The sequence below is a fragment of the Neovison vison genome, chromosome 6, assembly GCF_020171115.1.
Source record: "Neovison vison isolate M4711 chromosome 6, ASM_NN_V1, whole genome shotgun sequence".
Classification (NCBI taxonomy): Eukaryota; Metazoa; Chordata; class Mammalia; order Carnivora; family Mustelidae; genus Neogale; species Neogale vison.
Window position 1 is genome coordinate 151,712,858 of NC_058096.1, and position 20,259 is coordinate 151,733,116.

The 20,259-nt window shown below is 42.1% G+C and overlaps 1 long non-coding RNA gene across 1 annotated transcript in view; it reads left to right on the plus strand.

Annotated features, from left to right (window-relative positions):
• Positions 1–15,032, plus strand: part of LOC122909047 — a 162,878-nt gene extending 147,846 nt beyond the window's left edge. The window contains exons 2-3 of the long non-coding RNA XR_006385069.1: positions 13,781–13,913; positions 14,019–15,032. This is a non-coding gene — a long non-coding RNA (uncharacterized LOC122909047). The remainder of the gene's footprint in view (positions 1–13,780; positions 13,914–14,018) is intronic.
• The last annotated feature ends 5,227 nt before the right edge of the window (positions 15,033–20,259 follow it).

The following is a 20,259-nucleotide window of genomic DNA, read 5'->3' on the forward strand; positions in this document are numbered from 1 at the left end:
CTCTTCACAGTTTAGTGATGTAGGTCATGTTTGCTGAGTGACCACTACACGTCTGTCTGAGTCAGTGTTGCCTATTTTATTATGAGCTCCTAGGAAAAACAAATGTCAAGATGTCTAATATGTTGCAGTTCCTTTGGGCACTTAAATGCTGTGTGTATTTGTGTGTGGTGTATGTGTGTAAAGCAAATATTTTATTTACATGTTTTTAAAGGAGAATGTCTGAAATAGGTTGGTATTTAGGTAATTTCAAGTCCTTTAAAAATAGTATCTGTGAGTTGTGTGTGAGGAAGCAAATCAGCTGGTATGGAGGGTTATGGAATAAATCTCAGAGTAGTATATAGTGTGACTCCTTATTATCATTGTACGAAGTAGAAATTTTACAAAGTAATAAGTAACGGTAAGAGTGTTTACCTACTTTTTCATGTCTCTAGGCTGCCTGTATTATCCCTTTTGCAAGGGCCATGAAGAGACAAGGAACTGGAAAACAGAAGGGAAAGAGGGAATATTCGGTGTTAAGAAGACAGCAGAGATACATTTTTCTATTAGTTTCAATGCTAGAGAAATTGAAAACTTACATATGAAGGAAGGCCACATGGGGTCCAGACATAATGCTGGAGGACAGACGATTTTGAGCAAGGAACCCACCCAACGTGTATACACTCACAGAGAGAGAGGGGCAAGGAACTTTGCATAGCATGAGACTTAATGAGGTTGGTAGTTATGCTCATGCATAGATTTCGTAGTGACTGATAACGGTGTAAGATTTGTAAATGTGGTACCTTATTGCATTTCAGTGTTTAAATTTTGCTATTACTCTGTGTATTGTTTGACTAAATACGAAGAATGGTAATTGTTTTAATAAACAGGTTTATTTGGGGGGAGAGACTTTTCCCCAGTGGAATGATGATGCTATTTATATCTGTTTTAGTCCGTGAAACCATTGTTAAGCCACTACTGCTCAACTGGCAGCTGAATATCTGAATTGTATGCAGTGTTTAGGAAGAAATAAATAGCCTCATTCTACAAAGCCATGTCTATAAAATGACAGTAAACTTCATTGTAATTAGCTCCTACACTCTGATTAGGAACATATAAACCTGCCAAAGAATCTTTATCTTGAAATCTGTGGTCTAAACATTTCCATTGTCTGAGCTCAGGGGACAAAGCTTCAATCTCCAAGGCATCTGGGATTATTCATTGAGTTACTGTCTGCTTCACTTGCAAAAGTGGACATTCTCTTTGTCCCTTGCCAGATTCCCAAGGGGACATGAAGAATGAAGTCTTTAAAGCTCTGCAGAATATATATAAATAATTGTTTTAATTGAACACTCTCCTTGGGCAGACAGATAGGCCCTATGATTTGACAGGTTCCTTTTCATCTCCATTACCTATGATGGAAATGCATAAATCCCGTTCTAACCAGCTCATATGTTAATATCTTCAACAGGATCCTGATAGATCTGCCAGCCTAGATGGATGTGATTTCTAACCAGCTTCACATTCCAGCTGTGTAACAAACTAGAAGGGCAAGGCAGATCCAATTTGGGCTTTTCACTTTGCCAGGCATAGTAATGAATTCATCTCTACTTTTTCCTATGAGAGCACTGAGAAGAATTTTAAAAGGCTGAAGTGTTTTCAAATGATGACCCGACATGAATTTGAGGCACAATTCAATTAAACAAGTTTTTATGAGGACACCTACTAAGTGCAGGACAGTCTACTGGGTGTTCACTAGGGGAAATGTTTCCGAATGCCAACAACACTCAGTCTCTTCTTTCAAGAAACTTAAAATGTAAATCAAGGAGATAAAGGGGTATGTACTTAATACTAGTAAAACCAACTGTGATGAGACAGAGCACATTACTAAGGGGAGACTCAATGGTAGAATCAGGCATAAGTAGATAGAAAAGATGATTGGAAGCAAGCCTTGAGGAGTATAAAGTTTATCATTGTTGTCCTTTCTGCAGTTTCAAAGCTAATGATCTACCTAGACAGAGGTAAGAACGGCTACCCAACATTGCCATTTTTTGAATGAATGGGCCTGAATGGGTCGGTCAGTGCCTGACCCCCAGTTAGTATTCATTTGTTTTTAAACAAATGAGAAACTTGGGAAGCGTGAGAGAAGAAGCTGAAGGAAAGAACTCTGTGAGAGAAGGACCGAGGTTCCCTGTGGGTCTTCCAAGAGCGGGGTTAAATGGCGACGCTGTGCGTGCTTAACATAGACTTTCTAAACAGTCTCCTCCTAGCGTGGTGGTCATGGAGTCTGGGTGGGAACTCGAGAGAGAAGGGGAGATTTTAGAGCCTTAGATCCTAATAGGAGACAAGACGTGAAGAATAGCGGAAGGAAATGAGTGGGATCAAGGAAAGAAAATAGGCAATGAATAAATTTTAACAAGTAGGGCCTTATTTTCAGGCCTACATTTAAAAGGAACTTCATGTTTTGGCAACTGTCAGTTTTGTTGATTCCTTACAATATTGTCTCTTATCTTGGATTCCAAACATTTTACTCAGTTTGCTTTCATCGAAGATAATGCTGAATTCCTGAGTGTTTTACACCTTGACAGTGTTGATATTCTTAAGCCATGTTTACCCAAACAGTGGCTTGGGATGATTTTGTTTGTCTACATAAATAGAATAACATTCTTTTCCTGTAGACATCAAACATATTACTGTTTGTGATCAAAAGGGCTGTCAGTTTCAGGACTGTCTTGGGAAAAGGGAACAAAATTTTAATTTTATATAATTATTATTTGTTTTTTTTACTTTTTAAAGAAACTCAGTTGATCCTTTGGATTTTATATAATAAAGTCTGGTCTTTTTTTTTTTTTTTTTCCTTGCCCTTTCTCCCTATGTAAATAAATTAAGACATTGTCATGTCAACTTCATCAGTCATTAACAACAACAAAAATAACACCAGCCTATTGTTTTATAGTAACTATATAGATGAAATTACTGTAGAGAAAGAACACACAACAAGCCAAGAGTTTAGTAGGAACCAGAGCTTCATGGAAAAGTTTGCTGGTCAGGAGTCAGGAGACCCATTTCTTATTTCCGACTTTGCTACATACTTGCAGAGACTTGACTAGTGCCTTTCTCTCTGGGTGACCATGTCCATGCTGGTAAAACTTAGGGTTTAAAACTTGTTTCATGGTTACAAATAACAACAACAACAACAACAGACACTACTGAGCCCTTATTCTGTTAGACACCGAGATAAGCCCTCTGCTTGCACTATCCCACTTAATTCAAATGATAGGTCCTTTGAGGTAAAGTCATTATTATCCCGAATTTTCAGCTGAGGGAATTGAAGGCATAGTGTATTGTGGTCTAACATACTAGGCATTGCACTGAGTGCTTTTCATGTAGTTTAGCCTGTTCTAATGGGATCCTCCCAACAGCCTTACATTAGTCTAGCTCCATTTCAGGTAGAAGGAAGCGGAGACTCAGGAAGCAAAGTGATTTGTCCCCTCCTGCTCCCCAAAAGACCATGGGAGATCCAAGAGAAATAAATAGGTTTTCTGACATCAAGGCTGATATTCTTCCACTGTACCCTGTTTACATTGAAACCATTGGAATTCCACTTATTTTGTGTCTATAATTTTATCTGTCAGAGAAACCTAGGAATTTGGCAACTTACAAACCAAATCTGGCCCATCGATATGTCTTCTTTCCTTGCATGGTAATTAAAAAATTTATAGTTGCCAAGATTTTAATGTCAGAAAGCTTCCCATAAATAATATAGATTTCTGGGTTCTTTTGGAAAGTGGAAAGATCTGGCCTCCCCAGGTCCTGACCCTTCCATGGCAAATGACCCCTGGAGCTGAATGGTATGCTCTCAAGTTACACAGAGTACCCACCCACTCCTCTTCCTCTGTCTGTGTTTCCTCCGAAGCCTTTTTGTCCATAGGAGTTTGTGGCTTCCAGATTAAAGATTTCTACTCCTCCAAAACTAAGGAATTTGAAGGTTTGTTGGATAGCATAAGGAAGCTGATGATCCTCCTTGGCTTCTACCTCACAAAAGCCATAGGAGTGAAAGTCCTAGTGGCGTGGTTTCTCTTTGCAGGGCTTTTCCAGACAGAGCATTTCTTCAGCGTAAGTGACATTTCAAAATCAGGAAGGCAAGCTGAATTGTAATTGGCTCTGTCACCATTTGGGTTTGATGCTGGCACCTCCTGTGTTTGCCCTGGTTGAGTAATCTGTTTGCATCTGAGTAGACCACACACAGACAAATGTGAACTCTGTTTATATTCATTTCCTGCCTGGGAACTTGGTTCCTCTGGGTCACAGCTTTGGAACGATTGATAGATTGGAAATTTACTGGTGTAGACGTGGGTGCAAAAACTCACTTATACCCATTTTGGAAGCTGACCTGAATAATCTTCTTTGTGCTACAGTAAAAGGGACATTCTCATTGATAGTTCCAATGGATTATAGCAAATGCAATGAACATGTCTGAATATGAGATGTTCAATGTAATCAAGACATTTAGTGTTCTCATTTTATAGATGAGGCAGTTGAAACCCAGGGTTGTCTAAAGTTACATTGGTTGGGGGAAAATACTTCTTATATATCCCCAACACCTCTGAGTAATGATCAGAATTCCTTCTTATTTCCTGGGTGTGTCTCAGGCAAGTCAACAAGCTCCATTTTTAGAGTTCTTGGGAAAAGACAAATGCACCCATTCTGTTCCCATTTCCTGTGAGCAGCAATCTGCAAAGGACCAAGAGGGAAGGGATTAAGTTTAGGAGACTGAAAAGAACTATGTCTGCCTTGTCCTGGGGCCAGCTGTAGGGACTTTCTAGGGCCTCTTTTGCCACTGTGACCATCTGATCTCAGCGACCTGTACATGTAATTTTTTTTTGGCATTTAAGATCTTGTTCCAAGTCTCTGTCTTCAACCAGTGAGTTACAGGTAGAAGTCAGTGAGGAGTAAAAAGAGAAAAAAACTGGGAACCCTCTACTCCAGGAGGAGACTCAGTGGCACCATCTTTTTCTGGTACCTACCCTTGGAATCCTGGGGATGCCTAATCCATGTTGGGCAGCTACAAGGTATCTCCTGTTATGGTAAGCACCAGAACTTTTTATTAAAAAAGATAGGAACTTTATTTTAATCTCCAGCTCTGTACTGGGCATTGTGAGACTTACAAAAGGAACAAGTGTGAAAAACAGCTTCAGCCTTCAGGGAGCTCACACTGGAGGTCCAGGGCATGCATAAAGATGTTTTGATAGGAGCTTCTAGGCTTCTTTGAAGTAACTGACCAATCAAAGTCATAAAAACACTTCATGATAAATAATCCCTTGTCCATTCTTGACTCATAACACCCAGAAGCTGTCAAGGACAAAAGCAGTTTTGGGATAAAGGAAAAGAATTTCTTTAAAACTAAGGTGGGGAAGATGTTAAACTGCCTTAGATTACAGCAGAGACTAGGCGGGATTAGAATTGACTTCAAAAAGGCCACCCTTTAATATTCAGACACACCAGGCATTAGTAAGGCTACCATGGGACCATATTTAATATTATAACTTGCTACAGGTTAAATAGCCAGTGAATGAATGCAAAGTTGAGCACAATTTGGGATAGTATGGAATATTTTTACCATGACTCCTAAGGAAGCACTGAAGCGTTCCTTCTGTGTGGGTAAAAATCGTTGGCAACCTATGGTATCATTTTCATGCTGTAATGGCACTCGAGCATGCAAGGAACCCAGGGAGTCAATAAACCTAATGAAAATGTGTTTCCTTTTTCCCTTCTGCCATGGTTCTCTTTCAGTAGGCCTGGAGCTTTGAAGGTGACTGTAATTAAACATTCATTCCATTGGCATTGTACTTCTCAGCTGTGAGAAAATTGAGTAGCAGGTTTTTCCCCATAAATAATGTGCAGAATTCATCTGAATGGACCAGATCATCTAGAACTTCACTCTGAGACTTGATAGCTCTGGCGGTTGTGTCAATGTATTATGCAAATGATATTTGTTTCCTGAGTGAGTTTATCTGGCTGACAGTTCATTTCTGTGTAGACAGGGGCAGAAGTTAGAGGGAGATCATGAAAGTACATTGTGTGTGCCTTCGTATTTGATGCTAGAAGTCTGTAGTTGTCATTGTGCTTCCTACCCATGCCTTTCTGGATTCTCACTTCTTTCCAGCCATTGTGACAACGATTTATTATTCCGTTTGTGGTTCATTTCTGGATGAATTACCCGTTGCTCTGTCCACTTGTCATTGCGGCTTCTTCAAGTTCCTATGTGTGGTGTGGGGAGTGGCGCGAGCAAACCAGTCTAGGCTGTGTAAAGGGCTGGACTTTCTATTCAGATTAGAATTATTTTTAGAAAGCTGCTGTAGAATTAAGTTTCCTCAATCAGCAGGATTTATGTAAAGCCATATGTTGGTGCGATTTCCTCAGATAAAGGAATGTTCTTTTAGAATCCCCTAACTGGTAGACAGCTGCATTCTGTGGGCAGGCCTGTCCTGTGGACCAGGAGCTGTGGCTGAGCCTCTGAGGTGCCAAGTGCGTGAGGTTTCCAGTGGCCATTCACTGTTAGGCACTAGACTCAACCAGGAATGATTGAAAAGGTATAGAGGGAAGTCTCTCAGCAACCAAGTTGGGGATATGGAGTGATCTGTTTAATCAATACCTTATTTGGATTGTCCGTTGTAAAAGGCTTAGAAATTAATGCAGCAGAATACTCAGTTCTGAAATAACACTGAGTGCCATTTCACCTTTCTTTGATCCCCAAAGGTCCTTTAGAATCTTTATATCTCAAGAGAGCCGGTTAGTAAAGATTTGAGGTCCAGGATGTCTGATAAACCAGACTTTATTTCAGTTGGGAAAGGAACTATGTAAGTGGAAAGGGCATAAAGTCCTCCTGGCCCAGGAGGGGGATGACAGCCCGAAGCAAAGGTAGGGATGTTTGTAGTTAGGGGTACTAGTTTTTATTACTGTGTGCCTCTGCTAATTGTCCCCTAAACCTTCATTTCTGGAGTATAAGACGGGTCAAGGTAGGACTTCCTTTTTATCCATTTTTATGCCTTTCCTAATAGCACCCAGCTCTGTGATGCATTTTGAGGAGCTTAATCAGAAGACTACTGGTTTTTGGCAAAGGCCCAGACTTTTCAGGAGAGATCTCTTGGGGGTGGACCTGACAGTGCTCAGGCTAGCTCATCTAGCTCACTTTGTCTCTGACCAGACTCACTCAAAAACAGGCCACGAGAGCATATCCGGTGATGCAGCCTCTCCTGTCTTGCATGGCTGGAGGGCTGAGCACGTGCTACATGACTCTGGTGTCCTGACTTGGTGCCCTGTCTCAGGGCCAGCTTCCATTCTGGGTTTCCAGGTTCATCCTTCAAAGGGTTGAAAATAGCATCACGATTTCCTTCTCTTAGGAGCTTTCTCACCTTTGACAAGCCTGCGGGCCAAACGGATCTGACCTCTGCAGCTTCTTGTCTGTCAGCACTGATTGAATATTCACTCTGCAGAGCATCATGCCAGGCATTGTGGAAAATTATAGAAGAAGGAGGTGGTGCACTCCTGGCCTTTGAACATCTTATCAACTTACCGGAGAGACAGAACCAGCACAAGGCAAAATACGTGAAAATTCAAACGCCAGCTGGACATGTATAGTTCATTATTTATAAATCCAATTAAAGTAGCCTAGGAACACATATTTATGTTGATCTATCAATATGTACATAAAACTAAAGCATTTGCTGAAATGCCTTGAAGTAACTGGAATTAGAAAAAGGGTAGTTTTCTGCTGCCCAAGTTTGGTTCTCCAGGAATGACCCTGAGACAAAGATTTAAGAACAAGCAGTTGATTGGAGAAATTTCAGAAGCACCACCAAGAGGAAAGGGAAAGGAAGATAAGAGAATGGCAGCTAATAAAGGGCATGTTCCTGAGTCAGCTGCAGGTTACATTGGACACCTATGTTCAAACCTGTGGGGAAATAATAGGGAAGAGCTAAGAACATGCCCCTCACCATTATCCCCTGGACTCTATTAGCCGGTGCTTGAGGACTCCTCTCCGATGGGTTACCCACATATTCCTGGCCTGCCAGGCCCAGACAGATAGTTTTTGGAGAAAACTCTCATGCAAAGAGATGCAGCTAATGGCAATTGGAGGTTGGCCTAGGAAAGGCCTGAGGGATAAGAGTGGGATATTGACAGCCTCTGGTCCATTTACAGGTATTAATGGGAACAATGGCTTGAAAAGAAGAGGAGAGAAAAGTTTTGAACATTGAGGAAACCACTGTCTAAGAAGGCCTGAATAAACAGTGGGTGACATTGAAGCCAAAACCCATAGGCTTTCTTATGTGAGTTCCTCAAAGGAGTGTGGTTCAAGTGATATAGGGAAGAACGGACCAGCTGCAGCATACTGGAGATGGAAGGTGGTTTGGAGTCTGAGGATCCAGGTTGTGATGGCTGCTCTGAGTTTGGACGCCTACTGTTCTAGTAGGCACCTGTTGGCTGCAGATCATGTTGGGGCTATAAGGTAGGTTAGCTGTACTGTGGATGATAGATAGTCACTTACATGTGTCACAAAGACCTGATTCATCTCCATTGATCATTTTAGAAGAATGAAAGCTTCCTATGATGGGAGGGGCTGTGAGTCAACATGGGCTTCTTCGGCTCACCTAGGTTGAAGAGGCAGGTGGTGACCAATAAGCAGTGCTGATTTCATCCCAGGTCTCCTGCTGTATTTATAGAGGATAAGACTGGCAGCCTGGTTGGGGAGATGGAGATAGGGATGGTCATGGTCAGTACCTCTAAAGTGGTTTTGCTGTAGTCTCCTCTTATATTGAACTGTATGGCATTGCATTGTGGTGTGGGTATGCACCTTCTCTGGAGACCTGGCAGGGGGGGCAGTTCAGCTTGTCAAAGGCTGCAGCATTGCAGAGGGCTCTCGTTCACGTGACACAGTTAGTTGTTGATGTATTGCTACAGAAGGTCTGCACCCTAGGCTTTAGCACATGCGCTGCCAGGACTCCCATGTGTTGGTCTTTGTTAATGGAGATGTCCATGTGTTTTACCTGGTTTTTAGCTGCCCTGGCAGATGTGCCCAGTAATGAGCTCCCAGAGATTGCACCTCAGGGGTTAATTACTCTCTGATATATCAAATTATATGATTTGATGTGCTCTTTCCTTTTTTTTTTTTTTTTTAAATCCTGTATTCACATGCTAGGCAGAGAGGATCTAGAATAGAAATGCCAGGACATGTTAATAATTTATTGATAGATTTTATGTGGGGGAAAAACCCCATAAGACATGTTTATGTATTCTTATGTACACAGTAACACAGTTTGTCCATGGAAGAGGGAGAGGAAGAGTATTAGGTTGGATCTGGTCAGGAGACAGAAGCTAAGCAAGTTATTTATTTATTTTTTTAAAAAGATTTTATTTATTTATTTGACAAAGAGAGGTTACAAGGAGGCAGAGAGAGAGAGGAGGAAGCAGGCTCCCTGCCAAGCAGAGAACCCGATGCGGGACTCGATCCCAGGACCCTGAGATCATGACCTGAGCCGAAGGCAGAGGCTTAACCCACTGAGCCACCCAGGCTCAACTTGCTCTGTAAGCAAGTTATTTTAACAAGGAATTACCATGAAGACTTTTGTATGGGAGGAAAAAGTCTTTCTCCAGTCATTCAGGGTCCCTGCCTCTGTCTGAAAAACAAACTGGCAAGGGCAGAGTAACAGGAGAAAAGCCTATATAGATTTATGTAATGTCAGTGTTACGTGACATGGAGCCTTCACAGGGAAATAAAGACCCACCACAGTGGTTAGAGCTGTGAGTTTCTCAGTGAGGCAGGCTGGAGAGCGCACAGTCGGGGGAGAATGTGATAGGTCAAGGACTAGGAGGTAAGCATAGTAAGTGGGGGAGACTTCTCAAGGCCCTTGGTTAGGATTCATGTAGGTGTCCCTTGTCTTTAGAGGTGAGGGTGCTCCTTTCCACTGGGTATAGAGAGGCATCTCTCACAGGAGGCCTTCGTGACCTATTTCCTGGAAGAAGGGTAAGAGGCGGCAGAGGACACCGTGACCTTGCTGCTTTTGCTGTTTTCTTAGACTTCAGTATGCCAAGGTGGAGCCTTTCAGGATGGCATTACTTGAACGTCATCACTTGTTAACCAGGTGTTGGATAATCCAAGAGATGCAAAGAGATACTGAGCTCCACAGAGGTCACACACGCTGCAGGAAGCCACTGTACCCCTGTGGCTGGGGGAACAAAGGGAGGAAGTTAGGATAATGAAAACTTAAATACTTGGGTGATGGGCCTTGCAGAGGGGGAACCCAGACTTCTGAGGAGGGGCACTGGACAGTTGGCTGTGCTGGTGTCTCTGAAGGGAGCTGGGAATATAGAGATACTGCAAAGTGGAGTCAGCTGCTCCTACTGGAACTGGCTGCTGTTGCCAGGGTGGAGAGTGCTCACTGGAGTCATGTGACAGGATAGGAATCCCATAAGGAGCCCCATTCCCTCTCCTCCCCCTACTGGCAGACCCAACAGGGGCCTGTGATGTAGGAGAGATGTGCTCTGAGGGGTCCCAGCCCCAGAACTATGAAGCAGGAGGGGTTTGGAGGTGAAACATAGTTAAGTTAAAAACCAATACAGAGAGAGAACATAAACGTGTGTATACACAAGAAAGAGGAAGAAAAAGTGAAAGGGAGAGAGTTCATTCTCATTTGAGTGAGGTAACAAGAACAAAATTGTAGCCAAGCTACTTGGGATAAGGAGTGTTGCTACTTGGCTATAGAAATAATCATAATAATAGCAGGGAGGAATAACATTAAGGACCCTTATTTAGCGTGGGGTGGCATGGTGATTAAGATCTAAAGTCAGGGCATTAGGGGAAATTCACATAGAAATATTAGAATCATACACTAAGACTCTGAGAGCCTGTTGAAACGAGGAAGCATTTTTAACCCTCTTCTTGTACTTGGTCTGTGACATACATGTACATCCTGAGTGGAATGTGGGTGGAAAACCTCTCCCCTGCCTCACTGATATTACTACTTTCCTTTGCTCTCTTGCTGACATGGAAGAAGGGCTTCTTCTAAGTTATGTGTATGTGTTCCACAGCTTCCCCTTAAATTATACCAGGTATGTGCTAAGCACTCTTCCGTATGCTGTTCTACGTGATGTCACATTGACCCTAGAATAGCTATTATTAGGCCTCCTCAACCATAAAGAGATCAGATACACAGGAAGGTTGACTAATGTCCTGTGATCATAGTCAGTGAATGAAAGAACCTGCATTTCCAACTAAAGTGGATCTTGCTCCAATCCTATGGTCTATAATTAGCATAGCCCTGCTCCCCCTGCTGAAGGTTCTACCCTGACTTTATGTCTAGAGCAAATCATGTCATCTCTAACATCAAAATAGGCAAACTCTGCAAGGTCTTAAGGAACAGTAAACCTGCAGTGTCCAATATGGCAACCACTGGACACGTGTGCTACTTAAATTAAGTAGAATTAAGTAACATTTAAAAGTCAGTTCCTCAAGTAGACTCATTTCAAGAGCTCAGGAGCTGCATATGGCTAATGACTACTATCTTAGCTCAGAACATTTCCATCCTCACAGAAAGTTCTGGAGTACATCCATAGTGAGTGAGAGCCTGATTCTCAACCTATTTAACAAACTCAGCTCTGTACCTTACTGGTTGTGCATCTATGGGCAGGTTCCTTAACCTCTCTGTGCCTCAGTTGCAGAAATAGTCAAGGCAGCTCCTCTTCGGAGTTAAATAAGACACTATTTGTAAGTTCTTAGGATGGTACCTTGCACATCATGGGTTCTCAATACATGTTACCTAAAGGGGGACAAGGTCTCTTAGCTCTAACATGACACGATTTTCTAAAAATTCCACTGTCACCATTCACCTTCTGATATTTTTATTTGAAAAAGAAAGGAAGAATTTTGAAGCAGGGAAAGGAATATCTTGATAATTGATACTTAGAATGTTTCATGGAGTCAGGGAATCCTACATTATTAACTCACAAGATTATCCTATATGATATACATTACTAGAATCCATACCATGTACCAGGTTTCGATCTATGAACTTACTACATACTCCCTTACTGAATCCTCCAAATGGGCCTATGTTGTAGTTCTTCCATATCCTCATTTTCAGTACCCTCCACATTTTACCACTTTTCTGGGTAAGTCCTTCATGAGTGGGGAGGAAAGAATGAGCCTGCCCTTATGAAAAGAGTAGAGAAACCAATAGCTGTTGAGGGTTTATTATCTCAGGCTAGATATTTTGTGTGTTTATCTAATTTAGTGCAGTAACCCTGATATTTTCCTCAACTTATAGATATAGAAATAAGCTACAGAGGTTGTTAAAATTAGTCCGATATCACACTACTAGTTAAGGGTAAGAACTGGGAATCTAACATAGACTTAATTTCAAAGCCCAGGTATTTTTCATGGCATCTTGATGTATATTAATAGGGAAGATAATATTTGTTGCATGTTCAAGTGTAATACAAGGAATAAATTAAAAAAATTGGTAAATTGTCATAGGAGTTAAAAGGAAGAGGGATTCCTCCTTGTTAAGAGGTCCTGAGAGTCTTCTTTGAAGAAGAGCTTGAAAGTTGGTAACATGTTGGCAGGTGGTATTGGGGGAAGAAACTTCCAGGCAGAGGGAGAAGCACAAGAACAGATTTGGCAGAATGAAGATACCATGAATAGTTTGCAGAACGGGCCAAGGATGGGAATGTGCCTGGACGGGAAGGACTCTTCTGTCACCGACATTCTTGGAACTGTCAGTGCATGGTCATAGTAAAAAGTAGAGAAACTTTAAATATTATTATTGATTTTAAGTCTCCTACAGACTGTGTGCCATCTTTATAAATGTGTGCTCAAGACAGACCACTCCCACCGGCCTCTACCCTTTGGTATAGCACTGGTAACTGGGTGTTTTTGGATAAGTTCCCCTATCTCTGCCTTTCTTGGTAGCACTGCAAGTTCCTACAGTTCTCATCCTGTGTTCTTCACTGCTGTGCCGCCTACTTGGTGTTCCAGGGAGATAGGTTCTACAAAGGACAGAGGGTAGACCTGGACTTCCCATGGGTTTTGGGAAAGGGGGTTCACAAGTGGAATCAGGTGCCTGGCATGCTTTGGGTCTGGAGTTCTCCTGACCCAGGCATAGAAACTTTCTTCAGGATCTGGATGATGCTTTAGAGTCAAATGAGCAAGGCTAATTGAACCAAAGGGCATGGACCACGGGCCTGGAAGAATCTTCCTAGAGATTTATCACTGGTTGGGGAGTTGAGAGTTTGAAGTTGAAGACTGACATCACTAAAGAGAAGTCCAGGTGGTTGTTGATACACCTCCTACTCCCACCCCCTCCTGTCTTTTCCCTAACCACTACCCTGGGGCAAAGGAAGATGGAGGACCTCCTGCTAATTTTCAACTGCACTTTGCTCTCTGTTATGTAGTATTTCAGTGACAGGATCCACTCAGGAGAGTTGGGGCAAGGCTGGCTGAGGTTCTCAAGGAGCTGAGTTTTGAGTTCAGGTGCCCGCGTGGCAGTGGAATGATGCTTCCTGACCTTTCAGAACTTTGAGACCTCTGGGAGGTCTTAGACTTCACCTGGAGCCTCCTGTCCAGGATGCGACCACCTAGGGGAATTCCAGGGAAAGGTGGCAGGTAGAGTATCCTTTCTGAGTTTTATTCTCTCTCGTCCTCCCTTCTCTTCTTTCCATATGTCTGTATTACTCTGTTTTGTCTCCTTCTCCTCAAGATTCATAGACCAGTGATGCAGGGGTATTTATTTTATGTTCTTGTCAACAGAGATATCATGGACTGAAAGGTGATGGGTATCCCAATGAGCTCACTACAAGATCTCAAAGATTCCAAGCCACTGGGTGCTCCAAAGCATAAAGCCACCATTCTGGAGAGGCAGCAGGAAGGAAGCCTGGAGGAGGTGAGGAAACATCACTCTTCCCTCTGCCCTTGACTCCATCGACCTTTAGCTGTCAGATGGGTGGGCCCAGGCCTGATGGGCTGTTTCCCGTGTGTCCTTCCACAGGCTCCGCTTTTGGCCAGAGGAAAAACCACCTTCTCAGGTCTCTGGGGGAACTGCTGAAGGAGAGTGAGGGAGATGTTGCTGATCCCCAGGACAGAAACACTGCAGCTGGAACCAAGAAGCACCTGGAGTGGGACTGAAGCCCAGCACCCCTTCAGACTGAAGCTCTCTGAGCTGCGTGTGGTTCCTGATTGGACTGTTTTTGCTTTGCCATCACCTGCATAACACAGTTCTGGATGCTTTTGAATGGTTGGCTTTCTTTCCTTTTCCCCGCCCCCTCTCTGTCTTTTCTTTTTTCTTCTCTTGGCCCTGAGAATTGTAAGAAAAGGATTGCTTTAGAAAGTATAATTCTGTTGGTGAAATTGGCCTTGTTTATGAACAAATTCTGTCCCTAAGGATTTTCTGAATTGCAATCCCAGGTTACCTGGTAAATGGGGCTGCGTGATTTGATTTGTGTAGCACTGATCCTTAGATTAAAAATACATTTTCTTTCTTTCTTTCTTTTTTTTTTTCCCCTCAAGTTTTGGATCCAGATAATGGCCTGAGTCACATTTGCTTAGCTACTGAAGCGATCTCAATGTGGTATCGCTTGGAGTTGAAATATAATCAAACATATATTATACCTGGGGCTCTTGCACGATATTTGATATATATGTTACACTACAAAGAAACACAAACCTTGTAGGCTGAAATTTAATTCCTGTCTGATTCTGCAGTTAGAATGGTGGAGAAATTATAAATATCAAAAGCAGCTTCAAACACCCTGAATGTAAGCTGACCAATAAAAAACAATAAGTGGAAAGTTTGGAAATGCCACTTCCAAGGCAAAGCAGGAATTGGATCAGCTGACCTCATCAATAGGGTTGCCCAGGTCTGTCTGTGGATCTGCTCATTTTGGAGGAATCCGAGAACAAGGCCTGCTTCTGTGTTTGGGTTTATGGAAATTGTGGCATCTCTGACTGAATGCTCTGTAACTGTGCCTGCCTTGCAATAAAACACCTTTGGTTGACTCAGCAACAAGGTCTCTGTCAATTTCCTGCAACACTGTGTTCTCAGTGCTTTGTCAGAAAGTCCAGGGTAGACCTTTGAGTGGTTGAACTGTCAGAGATTGCAGCTGGACACAGATTTACTGCTCTTTCAGGGGCGTCTCCAGAGCCATCTGCTGTCTCCATGTGGGGTCCATGTACATGTGGTCAACTTTCCTTCTTCATGCTATGGTCAGCTCTAGACCTCTGTAGTTATGGTGTAGCCCAGGTAGGCCAGGGTGCTACCATCTCGTTCTGGAACCCCCGTGTATTTCTCTGAGACTGTAGAACAAGCTGCACACTCTTGGAACTTCAGTTTTCTCACATGCAACACGGCAATAATGATCCTTTGTGTAGTTACAGTCATAAGCACCTGTAGAAGGACATCAGATGGATGACCCGGTACACGTTGTAAACATAGTGGGATGTGGCGGCACTCCATAAGTGGTGATTATTTTATTTGTTAGCAAAGAATTGAAAGAACACTCTAAGTCCTTAAGGTTGACTGCATAGTTGACTAAGAACACAGTAGCCTTTGAGTAGCATCTTAGGCCTCCTTGCTTAAAGCCATTAGAAAGAAAGGTAAAGATTCACAGGACAAAAGTCAGGAGAAGCCAATCTGTAGCTCACTACCTTGACCACAGCCACATACCTTGGTTCCTTCCTCAGTGAAATACGGCAGTCATTACCTCCTTCACAGAAATGATACTTTTGCTTTTACAGAAAGTAAAATTTACCAAGCACATAGGTGTAGGAGAGACCATCTCTCCCACTTGTTTGCAACATCAGGCCCATATCATCCAAGGGCAGGCACGTCTCTCTGGACACTGATAGAGATCTCCTTCACCGTGGGGGAGGAATTCGACCCACCTCAGGCCTCATCAGACTGTGGCTGCCACGTCAGGAGAAAGCACTGTTTGAAAGCCCCCTGCAGTCTCAGCACCACACCTGAGGTTTCTGGATGACCAACATGGGAAGCAAGGTCAAGAGCTTAGATTGTCCATTTCATGCAGAGTGGCAATAAAGTCATTGTTCTCTGGTTGCCGTGGTGTGTATTACAGTCCTACAGATAGCCCTGGACTTCAAACCATACTGAGTAGAAAGAGCATTTTCTACTTTCTAATCTGAAGTCATAAAACCATAATAATAATGCAAAAGCAGGTAACAATTACTAAATATTTACTTTAATGCTGGGTATTGGGCAAAGGACTTTGCAAGTTGTGGCTCTTTTAATTCTCTCAACAGCCATATGAGGTAGGTGCTCTCAACTCCCATGACCTGGATGAGAAACTGAGGCATGAAATTGCTTTGTAAGTGGGCCAGGCTTCCCAGTTGGTGAGAGTCATAGCTCTAATGCACCAGGTCAGCCTGACTTCAAAACTTGGGCTCTTTATCATTTTGATCAGCTGCTCCCTCACCTTGGTCCCAGTCCTTGTCTGCTGTCTTGGCTTCTTACTGTGAACCTTACCTTCAGAACTGCATCATCCTTACTTATAACTTGGGGTTATAAGTAAGTAAGTAACCCTAAGTTACTTATAACCCCAGCTTTCCTACCTGCTTCCTACAGTTACTGTCTAGGCTCTTGGCAAACGTACACCAACTAATTGTAAATCAATATGAAAAGTAAAGGTGTTCTTCTGGATGGGGTCCAGGTTCAACCTGCCTTATGCTGAATTCTATTTCTGTTCAATGTTCAGAGGTTTCAGTGCATTTTATCCAGAGGAGATCCTAACGCATGTCAATGTTGAGCCCAAGAACTTTCTCAAGGGTAAATGAGGGAGCACCTTTTGTAGAGGCGAAATATTAGATTCTAGAACAAAGCAATGCTGACTCTAACCTTAGTTCCTAAAGCTGTATCAAAGGACATCATTTATGTCGGACAGAAACAACCTTTTCCCAGTTCGCTCCAACAGCTTGTCCAGAAGGTGGTGTTACTGTGTATCTGTCCAAAGGACAGAACGTGATGTTACTGTGTACCTGTCCAAAGGACTGCCGGAGTTTAAAGCATTTTACACATTTGTAGCAGATGCCGTTGGTACCTTGTGCATGTTTCTGAGGGCTTTCCCTGGCTGTGGGGCCTGTGTGATCCCGGACAGTAAGTGCTTGGGGGTTCATTCTTCCCCCACTGAGACTAGCCCTCAACCCCACGGAAGAGAGTTTGTATATAAATGATCCAGCTCCCCACCGTTGGGTGGTCCAGCTGAGGTGGGGTCTGCCCTGGCTCTAAGCTCCCCAGTGAGGTGACACTCCTCTTGCCCGTGGTGGGAACTAGTTTGTTAACCCACTTTTGTTGTCTGTCTTTCTCTCCTGTGTCGTACGCTTGCTTCTCAACTAATGTTTCCTGAAATCACTTTCCCAGTAAGGAGTTAATGCTCACAAATTTCTGTTTTAGGGTTTGCTTCTGTGGGGAGCCCAAGTGAATTCAAAATTTAGGTGCTGGTCAGTTATAGAAATAATAACATCAGGGCACCTCGGTGGCTCAGTCCTTAAGCATCTGCCTTCGGCTTGGGTCATGAACCCGGGGTCCTGGGATTGAGCCCTGCATCGGGCTCCCTGCTCAGCAGGATGCCTGCTGCCCCCTCTCTGACTCCCCCTGCTTGAGTCCCCTTTCTTACTGTGTCTCTGTCAAATAAATAAAAATTAAAAAAAAAAAAAAGTCCCAGAGAAAATACAGCAGTGTCATCTGAGACTAAACCGTTTTTCCCCTTGTCCTTCTACTGATACCTCTGCTGTGTTAGGAACTTAAAAGGAGACTTTATAAATCTGAGACCCACTTGCCAGAGAAGCCTCCTTCCTGTGAAACGGGCACCTCCACAGGTTAGGAGATGCTTTGCCTTTAAACGAAAGACTCAACTAACATATGAGACTGGGCAAGAGTCACCTGATGGCAAATCAAATTACAGTTCACCAGCTAGAACAAGTAATTAAATATAAGGGGGTAATGGGAAAAGGAGGGAGTCACCATCCCAGAGCCCCTCTTTCACCTCTCAAGGACTCCCATTTGCCTTTGAATCACTTCTGCTTCAATTAACATTGATTGAGCCTGCCTAGAGTGCCTGGCTCTTGTCAAATCCCATTACACGGGTTCCAAGACACTCTCTGTCCACAAGCCTTTGTAGTGCTGGGACATTTTTGTGGGAATATTGAATATTGTGTGGAGTAGCTAATGCATTGATCAGGACTGTTATACAAGAGGTTTGCTTTTTCTGGCTTGGCAGTTTTGTAAACGGGATTTCATCTTTGCCATTATCATTATCAGCTTGAGCCAACTCTCTAAGTTCGAGTTATGATGCTCTAAAAAGCATGTCAGACTGACCCACTGTAGCTTTTAAAGATAAACGTTGGAAATGTCAACCTTGTAAAGTAAGAGATGTAACTATCTTTGTTAGAGGTATCACACACCTACTTCATGTATTTTTGTTGTTGGGAAGAAGATGCATGAAGAAACACATTTCTTTGGGGTTCCCAGTCAAGATTCTGATGTTTCTTTTATCAGAGATGTAAATGGAACCACAGTATGTATCAGAGTCTGCCTTATCTCTTCTCAATCTTTGCTAACCTCTTGGAGGGTAGGGCTATATTTTATGCAAGATGAGGGCAAGAATACTATTAAGAAAGAAAATCAGACAATAATATTGTTCCTAAAATGACCAAGGCTCTTTTATGTAGGGAAAACATTCATTGCTACTGGTAACTTTTTAATACCCACATTTTAAATCTCATTAATTATTAAAATTTTTTAAAATATTCAAATGCTACTTTGCCACAAATAAAATATACTTTATGAATCATATCATTTTAAATATTTAAATGCTGATTAGAAACTTAAGTAGACATTCTCCTAAATATTTCAGTAGAACCTCTACCATTTGAAAGCTTCACAAACTTTTAAAAGCAGACAGCACACACGTGCACACATGCACACGCGCGCGTGCGCGCACCCACACACACACACAGAGTAATCACCATGAGATTCAAAATACATTATACCTTCACTTAAATGATTAAGAAGTATTTATGCTATGGATTTGATTTATGTCTTCGTTATTTATAAACTTGTTTTATCCCTTCCTTTTTTTTTTATGCTTATCAGTGTTTATATTTTCCTAGAATTACAGTAATCTTGCCAGACTTGAAAGAAAAAGCATGTGGGCTTAAACTAGCTGGGTTTTCACATTCTGGGTTATTAGGTGCTTGATTTTTGGTTGACATATGGCATCTTAGTGGATCTCTGCAAAATCAGTTCCATTGTGGGCTGGTGTTTTCTGGCCTGAGTGTTTTCTTAGAGTCAAAGTTCCGTTGCTATGTCAGTGAGACCTTGGAAGCACTTGTCTTGTAATGGCAACATGGACCACCCTCTGAGAACTTCCATCTTCATCAAATCTTAGTGAGCCTTTACTTCATCACGCCTTATTTTCTCAGGATTTTGATAACAAAGTATGCAGCCACTTATTCATCTAGGGGATGAAAGGAGGGGTCTGGACAGCAGATTCTCTTCTTGATAGCTACCTCATTCATCTGCCTGAAACACACAGCTGACGGTGATGTGTAGCCTTAGGGGGGATCATTTCTCTGATCAACCAGGAAAACTCTCTAACTTTTCTTGAGTTATTTGACTTAACATTCACTGTAACTGTTCTATTTTATTTAATGAGAAAAAATATATAAAATAAAAGAAACAGAGCATCTCTAGTTATCAAATCCCTAACCTACTTACTAGGAATATATATTTTGGAATATGCCATTTTTGTTTTTAATGACCTTTTTGTATACCATGTCCTTTTCCTTGTTGAGTACTACGATGAACTCAAGCCATAGAAACCAGTTATTCCGAAGAACTATAATTATTCTCGTTCAAATTATTGGAATGTGGACACCCCCTTAAATAGTCTCTTTTGTCTTTTCAGCTGCTCTTGAGATATTTTTGAAAGCCTCTTGCTTAAAGGCAACAAGATGTTCCATACCTGTATTGATTTTTCTCTACTATTAGCTAATATTTTAGTCCTTGAGAAGCCCTGAGTCTTGTTAGTAGAGAATAGCAGTAGGATCGTGTATTAGTTTTATCCCCATGAATGTGATAATAGACAAAATAATACTGATTTTGGCCACTGTAATGCAAGTGCTGGAAAAATATGTTTATAAGTTTTCCTTATCTTTTTCTAATATAAATGCTAATATTACTAATTCTAAATTTTTATCTAATATTAATTTTTAAAATT